This window comes from Sarcophilus harrisii, chromosome 4, assembly GCF_902635505.1.
Source record: "Sarcophilus harrisii chromosome 4, mSarHar1.11, whole genome shotgun sequence".
NCBI classification, from domain to species: Eukaryota; Metazoa; Chordata; class Mammalia; order Dasyuromorphia; family Dasyuridae; genus Sarcophilus; species Sarcophilus harrisii.
In genome coordinates, this window is record NC_045429.1 from 341690513 (window position 1) to 341701343 (window position 10831).

Sequence of the window (10831 nt, forward strand, 5' to 3'; positions counted from 1 at the left end):
AATACCATAAGATTCCAGGGATATATACATACATACATATACAGACATAATATACCCATACATAAAATGTGTGTAAATATTTACCATTAGAAAATAAGTTAGAGGTCATTAAATCTATATTTCTCATTTATATATGAGAAAAATTATGCACAAAATATCTATCAGTATTAATATTCTCACTACAAATGAAATTGGACCATATTAGAGGTTGAGGCTTAAGAGAAGGATACTTATAGGATCTCCTTGGTGAAACAAATAAAGGACTTAACAAAATTGGTTTTTATCATGTTCCTCAAAGCAACAGAAAACTTCTTATCATTGGACAACTGATCATTATCTTGCAGTGCCTATGATAAGATATAAATAAAATACTATTATTACTATAATTTTAATTAAGTACAAATGTTTTGTATAGAAAAAGTAGAATTCTATAAAGTAGTACAATATTCTTAGAAACACATCTATCTATAGCTATGTAAAACTTAATATGTATACATGTGTACATGTATACGTATATAATATGTATGTACATGCTATTGTTTGTCCTTTGCTTTGAGGAGGACCAGTGACCTCATGAGGCTATGTCTTGATTTGTCTATGAACTGGACTTAGGGGAAGCAGAGTTACACAAAGTTATCGGCCTCACTTTTTCTTCCAGAGTTTTCAAAGACAAAAGTGACTTTGGATAGCAATGGCCCAGGATGCAAGGGATGACCTTGGCATCTTCCATGTCTGGCCAACTCCAAGTTTTCCATAGCACCTCTTTCAGCTGCCTTCAAGGCCATTGAAATATATACTTCTCATTTACTCATTCTACCATAGAAAGTCTTCATATATGTGGGCTAAATATCCACCTAACTCACTGATTAGTTTAAGGCCTGTTGGTTACCTACAAAGTCATTTAACCCATCTGCCTAGGGTGTTTCCAGGGTGTGGCTGCAACACATGCTACACCTTTTAGGAACCATCTGTGAAAATTTGATGTAAAGTGGATACCAAAAATGGGTGAGCAGCCCTGAAAAGAACTAGCATACAGGGCTAGTTCTCCCTGAAGACTTTTTATACCTCATATGTATATGTACATATGTGTATATCCTTTCCACAACACATGCATCTACATAGATACAATTCTTGTCTTCAATGCAAAATGTTCAGGACAAAGATCAGCAAAAGGCATGTTGAAAATTATGGTTCAGGAATAAGAAATGACAAAAACCTAAAGGCATGCAATCTACTTAGAAGACTCGCACATATATATTATGAACATTTTCTTTAAAGAGACAATTGTAATCGTCTAGGTATGGGTAGTTCTGAATAACACCACAAATAAATTATCTCATATCAACTGAGTGAAAATAACTAGTCCTTGCCCTTGTGGAGGCATACCTTGCAGGCATTTCCCACAGCTCCTTGGGCAAGCATTCATAGTAATTTCTCAGTAAATATTTGTGCAATTTAATTGAAAATAAAAGCTGGGTCGGTAAAACTCAAGACCAAGATTACACACTCCTCCCATCTTCCAAAATCTCTGGGTTTATATTGACTGTATTCAATCCTGGGGGGCTCTCACCCCAAGGACACTAGTTTCTTTCTTTGTTTTGTTGTCTTCACCTAAAGGATTCAAGGGAAATTTTTGAATATGCTTATAGTATGGGACATGTCTAGGTATCTCTAAATATGAGGTAACAAGTTCTCTAATTCTTATACAGATACACAATATACAATATGCACATTAGGCGTAGGATAACCTTTGTTTCACTCACATTGAAAATGTATGAGATATAAAGGATTCACAAGAGTCCATAGACATTTGGGTACATAAAACACCCAAATAATGTATTAGAAACTCCCTAGAAGGCAGACACATTTTGCTTGGCTGCTGGAGACAATTACTGCCATTCCCATATGCCTGTATAGTTTGAATAAGTCATGAAAATAGTGGGATTGACAAAGTCCAGATTCTTGCTTTATCACCTTCATCTCATGGCCTGCCTTTACTCTTTTAGCTGCAGAGCAATCTTTCCTTGTTGATCTCTTCTGTTTCAGAAAATTATGCTGTTAAAAAAATGTCCCCTTCTTTGAGGCAGATGCCTGAATTACTATTCCTATAGGTATTTGGGACTTTAATATATGAGTTAAGGAAATAAAATCATCTTGGATCATATTTTTTTTTTTAGTGGATTTCTATAGTACCAAAATCAATTCAAAAGGAAATTCCTAGAGAAAAATTTCTCATTGGGCTTCTAAAGTACATGGGATGATAAAAATGGAGAACTCAGTAAAAGAAGTTCTAATTTATCCTATGTTAACAAAAATAGACTAGCAAGCTTAGTATTTTTTATGGTCAGACATGCCATGAAAGATCTTCTGGGATCCCCAAGAGAGATTAACTACTTGGAGGGGATTTCCTTAATCTCTCACATCCCAGATGTATTCCTATTGTAAGAAAAAAAAAACCTCCTGAACAATTCTTAGAGATCTATATCAGTTGAGTGCAAAATGAAAAAAAAAGTTTAGATATTTCATGGAAGAGAAAAAGCCATTTAACTCTCTTTTGACTTGAATGAGAACTTATCTCTCTACTTGGTCTGTATAAATAGAAATTTTGCTAATTTTTTCTCTTTAGGCTTTGCCCTGAGAGCTTCTCCCAATTTAAAAAAGGTTCTAATAGCAAAATCTGTAAAGCTTTTGCTTAATTTTATTATATAAAAATCTTTTCCCTTTTACACATAAAGGAAATTGTCATCTTCATCTATAACAATCTCCTCAACCTTTTAGGATTAGGAAGTACATTGCAAGCAGCATAAATTTAGCTCTATTAACTCATGAAGTTATAGCGTCAAGGTAATGAGATTAAAGGAAGAGTTGTCTTATAGCCCAGCAGAGAGAGAAACCAATCAATGGAACCAGAACATATTCCACATTCAGCCAATCATTGTTCAAAGCCATTGATTCTGAGAACCCAGAAAAGAGATTGTTTTGTGTAAAGCCCATCTCAACACTGGAAAATAACACGAAGCCCCTCTTAACACAATAAATGATTTTACTATTCTAAGAATGAGGTTCTATGTGATGGATTTAAGGATCTAATACTCATTATTTGAGATAGATTTTCTCTCTCTTCTGCCTCTGAGTACAGTCCTTGTTGGAGATCACTTAAAGGTATCCACCCTGAAACTGTTCTACCTGAATAGAAAGGAAGTTAAGTCCCATGGATGCTACTTGGTTACTTTGCCCATTTTAACAAGCCAGATAAATGGAAATCCAATCTGGGACCCAGACTCATTGACTCCAAATATATTTGCTGTATTATCTGTGATCCTGCATAGAAGAGTAGAAAAAAATCAAGAATTTAGAGTCAGGTCTTGGTTTGAATGCCAGTGTTGCTATGTAACCTTTAGAAAAATCATTTTACCTCTTTCTGAGTTTTAGTTTTCCCATTCATAAAATGAAAGGGTTGAATTAGATCTGGGGAACTTTTAAATTTTTTTGTGTATCCCAGACCTTTTTGGTAGTCTGATGAAGCTTACGAACTCTTTCTCTGAATAAACTTTTTGAATGTATAAAATAAAATAAATAAGATTACAAAGAAAACCAATTATATTCAAATGATTATTAGAATTAAAAAGTTCACAAACCCCAGGTTAAGATTTCTTGGTTTAAATGATTTCTAGGGTCTGTTCTAGCCCTAAATATATAATCTTTCAATCTATGAGTCACTAACATCATCTTCCTACACAGCAGACAATATTAATGCATCTCTGGGTTACACTGATAGAAGAGATTTTCAGCCAACTATGGATAGTCTATGCAATGTTTAATTGGCTTTGCCAGTTCATTAGAAACTGGGTAGAGCCATCTCAAACTATCCAAAGGAAGATGAATTGGGGCCCAGAAGCTTACACAATAGGAAGCCACACTTGAGCTGTGGCTTGAACATATAATAAACATGCAAGGTTGGATGAATCGACAAGAGACTGTGAATCTGCAAACCCCCACAAAGTCATGTGGGAGTTTCAAATCATCTCTGATATGGCTGCCTGAGGGAGGACAGAAGCAGGACTGGGGGATTTATTTTCTTCCTTTATTAAAATTCTTACTGAGACTTACAAGGTCTACTGTCTCCCATGGCTTGGGGCAGTGGACCTGTGCTAATCATAGTGACATACTCCAATTTTATTAGTGCTAGTCAGCTGAATAAGAGTTTGAAGGAGCCCTTCTGGTGCTTTGGGGTTAGAGAGTAATGTCATTAAGTTGTACCAAGGTTGTTTAGAATTTGAGAAGTCTTGGAAAGATTTTGAAGGTAAGTGAGGTGGGATTGCTCAGTGGTTGGAGTAGATCACCACCTAATGTACAGATTACATATTATATACCCTTGCTGGATAATTGATAAATTAGTGGTGTGACTGCTTTTCTGTAAGATAGAGGAAAGTAGGATTTGAGTTAGTAACTATTTCCACTATAGCATCTCTAGTGTCATTTGAGATAGCCAATAAACTAACGCTTAACATAGGCATATATATACTCACACATACAGAGATACTCACAATGACTATTTAGAGTATAGTAAAATTTGTAAATAAAGTAAGCAAAAGTATCTATCTATCTATCTATTGATTACTTAGGAAGAAACAATTTACCAAGGAAACTAAAAGAGTAGAACATATTTTGGAGTGACAGTCTATGTTTACTAGAAAAAAACAACAAAACTGTTCTTTTAAAAATATTTTATTTTTCTGCAGTTATATGTAAAGACAAATTTTAACATTCACTTTGAAAATGTTTGAATTTCAAATTCTGTCTCTCTGTGTCTCTTTTTCTCACCTTTCCTCTACTTGTGATAGTAAGCATTTTGTTACAGTTTAACTATGTTCAAGTATGCAAAATATATAAACATGTTAGCCATGTTGTGAAAGAAGACACAGGCCCAAAGGGCAGAAACTATGAAAAAAATAAGAAAAATGAAAATAATATGCTTTGGTCTATATATGTACTCCATCATTTCTTTTTCTGGCACTCCATAGCATTTTTAATAATAAGTCCTTTGGAATTATCTTGCATCATTTTATTGCTGAGAAAAGCTCATTCATTCACAGTTGATCATCATACAATATTATTATTACTGTGTTCTCCTGCTCTACTTACTTCATTTTTCATATAAGTCTTTCCAGGTTTTTCTGAAATCTGCCTGCTTATCATTTCTTATAGCACAGTGATATTCCATTATAATCACATAGCACAACTTATTCAGCCATTCCCCAATGAATAGTCAACCCCTAAATTCCCAATTGTTTTCCACCACAAAAAGAGCTGCTATAAATATCTTTTTTCTACAAAAACCTCCTTCTTCTCTTTACCCCTTTTTGTCTCTTTGAGAAATGGATGTAGGATCAAAGGATATGTGGTTTTATGGTTCTTTGGGACATATTTCCAAATAGCTCTCTAAAATGGTTCTTCGGGTCACAACTCCATCAAAAATGGATCAGGATCTCAATTTTTTTCATATAATTTACAGCATTTATAATTTTGTTTTTCTGTCTTATTAGTCAATCTGTTTTAATTTGCATTTCTCTAATTGATATAGTGATTTAGAACATTTTTTTCATATAATTGTAGACAGCTTTGATTTCTTCATCTGAAAATAGCCTAAAACTATTCTTAAAACAAATTAGAAATAGACACAAAATTTCCCAATGTAAATGATAAATGACATTTGTTTAGCACTTTAACTTTTACAAAACACTCTCTATATACTCTCTGATACTCACACTCAACTCTGGGATTGGTTGGGATGGATATTATTTCTATTTTCCAAATAAGGGAATGATGCTACACTGGAAAGATTAACTCATCTGGCAATTAGGGGAGCTGGATTGAAATCCTAGTTTTCTTAATATTCTATCTTTATGGCACTGGTTAAGTTGTCAACATCTTTAGGCTTCAGTATCCTCATCTTTAAGATGAGGGAATTAGACTAGATGACAACTAAGCTTTCTTCCAGCTATGAACCTAAATTGGATGAGGCTTAGAGTATTGCTTAGATAGCATTAGAGTTGTAATTTGATCCCAAATCTTCCTGACTCCAGGTCTTTCAGTCTACAGAGAACAGCATCTTACTAAGTACAATGAGCCCCAATCTTATCCCTTTTCTAACTTCTCTATTACTGTTGAGAACATCAATATCCTCCCAGTCTTCTGAGTTCACAATCTAGGTGTCATCTTCAGTTTCTCACTCTCTGACTCCCTCCCCCCACAAGCAATCTCTTTCTAAGTCCTGTCAATTTTATCCTCATTATATATCTTACAAATGCCCTTCTCCTTTTTGCCACCTTGATACCCTCATCACCTCATACCCAACTATTTAATAGCCTTTGGGTTGATCTCCTTGCTACAAATTTCTCCCTACTCCAGTCAAATTTCCACTCAGATGACAAAGTGATTGTCTGATCATGTAAATTCCTTTTCCTCCAATACTCAGTAAATTACAGTGGTTCCCTGTTCTTTTCAGGATCAAATACAAAATCCTTTATTTGTTATTCAAAATCCATTATAACTTGTTGCCCCTACTTTTCTGTCTTCTTGCACTTAATCTTCTCCATTCTAGCCCCATACACATTGCAATTCAATGACACTGGCCTCTTTGCTGTTCCTTAGACAAAGGTATCATCTTCTTACTCTGGGTATTTTCACTGGCTATTCCTCTATACCTGGAATATTCTCCCACCTCATCTCTGCTTCCTGCCTTACTTCATGTCCCAGGTAAAATCATACTTTTCACAGGAAACCTTTCCCTTTCCTCTTTATTCTAGTGCCTTCTTTCCCTTCTTTCCATTTTATTTTATCTGTAATTTGCATATTGTTCCCCTCATTATACTGTAAATGCCATGAGAGCAGATTTTATTGTCCATCTTTTTATGTCTGGAGCTTAGTATAATGTCTGACATACAAGTAATACTTAATAAATACTCATTGTCTGGTTGGGGTATAGTTGACTACTTTTCCTAAAATGACATCATGGCAAGTATGACTGCCACTGAAGCTTTGGCCCAAAATTCTACCTGGAACATCTAGGGAACACTATGGGTTGGGCAGAACAAAGCTGGACCGGAGTGGCTTTGGGAATACAACTATTACATCTAGTAATCCAATAAGCAAGCCAATATTCCTACTTTGGCTACAGGTTCTTTGGCTTGTGCTATCATATGGACAATATGGAATTATCAAGGCTGCATGTTTCAAATAATATTAATAACCCAGACTTTTCACTAAGTCAGACAAGGCTTCCCCTGAGTTTGTCTAAATTCATGAGGTTTTACTGTACTTGTTATATGTATGACTGTGGGGCCTTTTCCCAATGGTGTTCAGCAGTCCCAGCATGCCCAGGAATGTAGCAAACAAACCAGACCAATATTGATCTGTTCTCTTTACTTTTCAATATCAATCTTATTTAATTTTAGAATTAGATTGAGTGAAATAGAATTGGTTGCTGCTGAAGGCGAGCTTAGCTTCTAGCTCCTTGCAGTCAGTTTAATCTGGTTTAAGTGCCCAGGGTTGGTTGCTGCTTATTAGTGCATGAACTGGTGAGAAGGCAAGTATTCTGTCTGTGTGGTGAATAGGCAAGGAGGACAAAATAGGGGGTAAATGATGTTGGTAGGGATATGGGGTTATCCTAGTGTAATATATTTAACATCACTCTGGCTTTAGTTCTTAGGGCTAGCTCTGCTGCATTCCTTCCCTTGAGATTTCTATCATATCTTAAATAAAGGAGGGAGAATTTTTCTTTCTCTTCCATCAGATGAAGACCTTGTCTTATTGTGTTTTTCCCATGTTAGAGATCCTGTGATTAGCTCCAGTTCCAGTTAATTATTTAACATTGGATTGACTTTTAGTTAAGAATATTTCAGGAGAGTAAGAACAAATACACAAACATTGCCCCTAATACCTTGAGGGCACAATCAGTCCCTCCCAAATTACCCCTAATATCTAGTCTCTGAATGGGGGAGTGAGGTGGCACAGGGAGTAGCGTGTCAGGTTTGACAAGAAAGATGAGTTAGAATGTGGCCTTAGGAATTTACTAGATTTGGGACTGGACAATTCACCTTCGTGTGCCTCAGTTTCCTCACCCATGAAATGGAAATAATATAGCATCTATCACCTAGGGTAAAAAGCAAATAAGACAAAAGTTATTTAAAAAAGCACTTAGCAGTTACCTGGCACATCATAAGTACATAAAATTTTTATTTCCTTCTTTCCTTCCAAGGAAAGAGGGTTTAGGCTCATAACTCAACTCAGCTACTACAAAACATTAGTTCGAACTACCCTGAGGGGAGTCCTATTGAGCTACTGGAAACTTTTATGCTTAGGACTTTACTGCTGGAAAGCCTTCAATACTTATGATGGAACATAGACATCTAGAAGAGTAGGGAAGAGGGAAGTAGTGGAGAAGGAGGCATCTCATAGATTCTTTCTTCCTTACCATGTGAACTAAGTGAATCAATCTTTCATTTGCTTAGGTGGGAATGTAAGAACCACTGTCTCTGAGCCTGTTCATTTGAAAGAATCCCACAGTTCTGTTTCCACATTCAGTGGACAAAGGTTACTCCCAGCCATGTGTTAGGTCACATGTCCACCTATCATCCAGTTTTCCATTCTTCTGAAAGCACGTCCCTGAGCATCTTTCACATGTTGGATCTCGTCTTATGTCTAGAAATGACCGAAATGACCTGTGCCCTCATTATAGGGAACTGAAGTGAAGAATATATTATTGCTTTTTGCTTATTGCTTCTCAGCCTTCTCACTAAGATCAAGTGTAGTTTCTGTTTTTATCAGTTTAATATATGATAATTTCCTCTATCTGAGGATAACATATTAAATGGATTTTTGACCCTGTGAGATGGAATAGGTACTTGCTCTGTCCACTCCATACATTGACCCAGTATTGCAGTCCTTCTAGGAATGATGCAAAAACCTCAGCCAAAAAAAGACTGATCTTTTTTCACTGGCTTGTATTACTGTATTTATTTGAAAATAATACTTACATTTCTTGAAAGCAAAGTTGTAAATTTAGAGCTGACTGGGATCTTAGAAAATACTGAATATAACTACCTTCTAATATAGATAAAGAAACTAAAATAAAGTGATTTTCCCAAGATCATATAGAGCATTTCAGTGAATGAGGTAGGATTCTAAGCCAGGTATTCCTAACTGTATTCTCTCTATTGTATAATCTAGCCATATTAAAGAGGTAGTTATGATATCCCTAGATAAGCTCACAACTCTCTTAGCCTGCTATAAAAGCAATGCCAACTGATCAATAGAATTAGGCTTATTAATTCCAATACTATATAGACTATTTGAAAAAAATAGAAAAAGAAGGTCTTCTACCAAATTCCTTTTATGACACAAACATTCTATTGATACTTAAACCAGGTAGGATGAAAACAGAGAAAGAAAATTATAGAACAATTTCCCTAATGAATATTGATGCAAAAACTTAAATAAAATATTAGCAGAAATTACAGAAAGTCATCTCCAGAATAATACACCATGACCAAGTAGGATTTATACCAGGAATGCAGAGCTGGTTCAATATTAGGAAAAATTGGGGGACAGAGCCAAGATGACAGAGAAAACACATGTTTCTTTCTGATCTTCTCCCAGGAACCTCAGCTAATTAGCAAATCCAGCCTCTGAATTAGTTATGGACTGGCAAAATCCATGAATATTGGGAGTACAACAAATTACCAGCAGAAGAAAATTTCAAAAGTTGCCAGAAAAAGTCTGTTTCCATCAGGCACAGAGGAAGGCAGTCAGGTGCAAGCCAACCAAGCACACATGCTAGCACTTGTTGTGCAGACCCGGGGCGGGGTGTGGACTCTACAGGGAGGTGCAGACTTCATGTGACAATAAAAGGGGAGGATTCTACAGCAGTATTGGCTACTCTGCCCTGGTTGCAAGCCAGTAGATCAGCAGACACAAACCCAAAAGATAAATAGTGAACTTCAAAGTGCTAGAGACCCACAGGACCTGGCCACGCCCACTCAGCACCGGCAGTGAGTCAACATGAACTCAGCACAGCCGCTGCCATTTGTTGAGGAATGTTGGAAGATCTTCCTTATCCTAAAAACAGATCCCAATTTTTTTTTTTTTTTTTAATGAATAAAAAGGCAAAGAGAACTCTGACCACACATAGCTTTTTTGGTGAAAGAAAAGAACACATTTAAAACCTTGAGGAACTCCCAGAAAAAAATAGAATTTGTGGAACAGAATTTGTGAAATGGAAATAGAAAATAACTCCTTAAAAAACATAATTTGTGAAATGGAAAAAATCCTATAAAACAAAACAGCTCATTTAAAAACTCAATTGGAAAAATACAAAAAGAAGTAAAAAAAGTAAATGAAGAAAATAGTTCACTAAAAATCAGAACTGAACAAATGGAAATGAATAACTCAATGAGACATTAAGAATCAATCAAGCAAAACCAAAAAAAAAAAAATAGAAAAATGTAAAATACCTACTTGGGAAAACAACTGGCCTGGAAAATAGATCCAGGACAGACAATGAAAGGATTATTTGACTTCCTGAAAATCTTGATGAAAAAAAGATCCTAGACACTATTTTTCAGGAAATCATCAAAGAGAATTGCTCTATTGTTATAGAATCAGAAAATAAAATAGTCATTGAAAAAATTCACTGAACACCTCCTGGAAGAGACCCCAAAATCAAAACTCCAAGGAATGTTGTGGCTAAATTTCAGAACTATTGGATCAAGGGAAAAAAATATTACACACAGTCAGAAAAAAAAAAAAAAAAAAAACAATTGAAATACTG

The 10831-nt window shown here is 35.5% G+C and overlaps 1 non-coding gene across 1 annotated transcript; it reads left to right on the forward strand.

Moving 5' to 3' along the window:
• The first annotated feature begins 8777 nt into the window (after positions 1–8777).
• Positions 8778–8969, forward strand: LOC111720491. Its single transcript, XR_002770160.1, has one exon. It is a non-coding gene; the product is annotated as a U2 spliceosomal RNA (small nuclear RNA).
• Positions 8970–10831: the final 1862 nt, after the last annotated feature.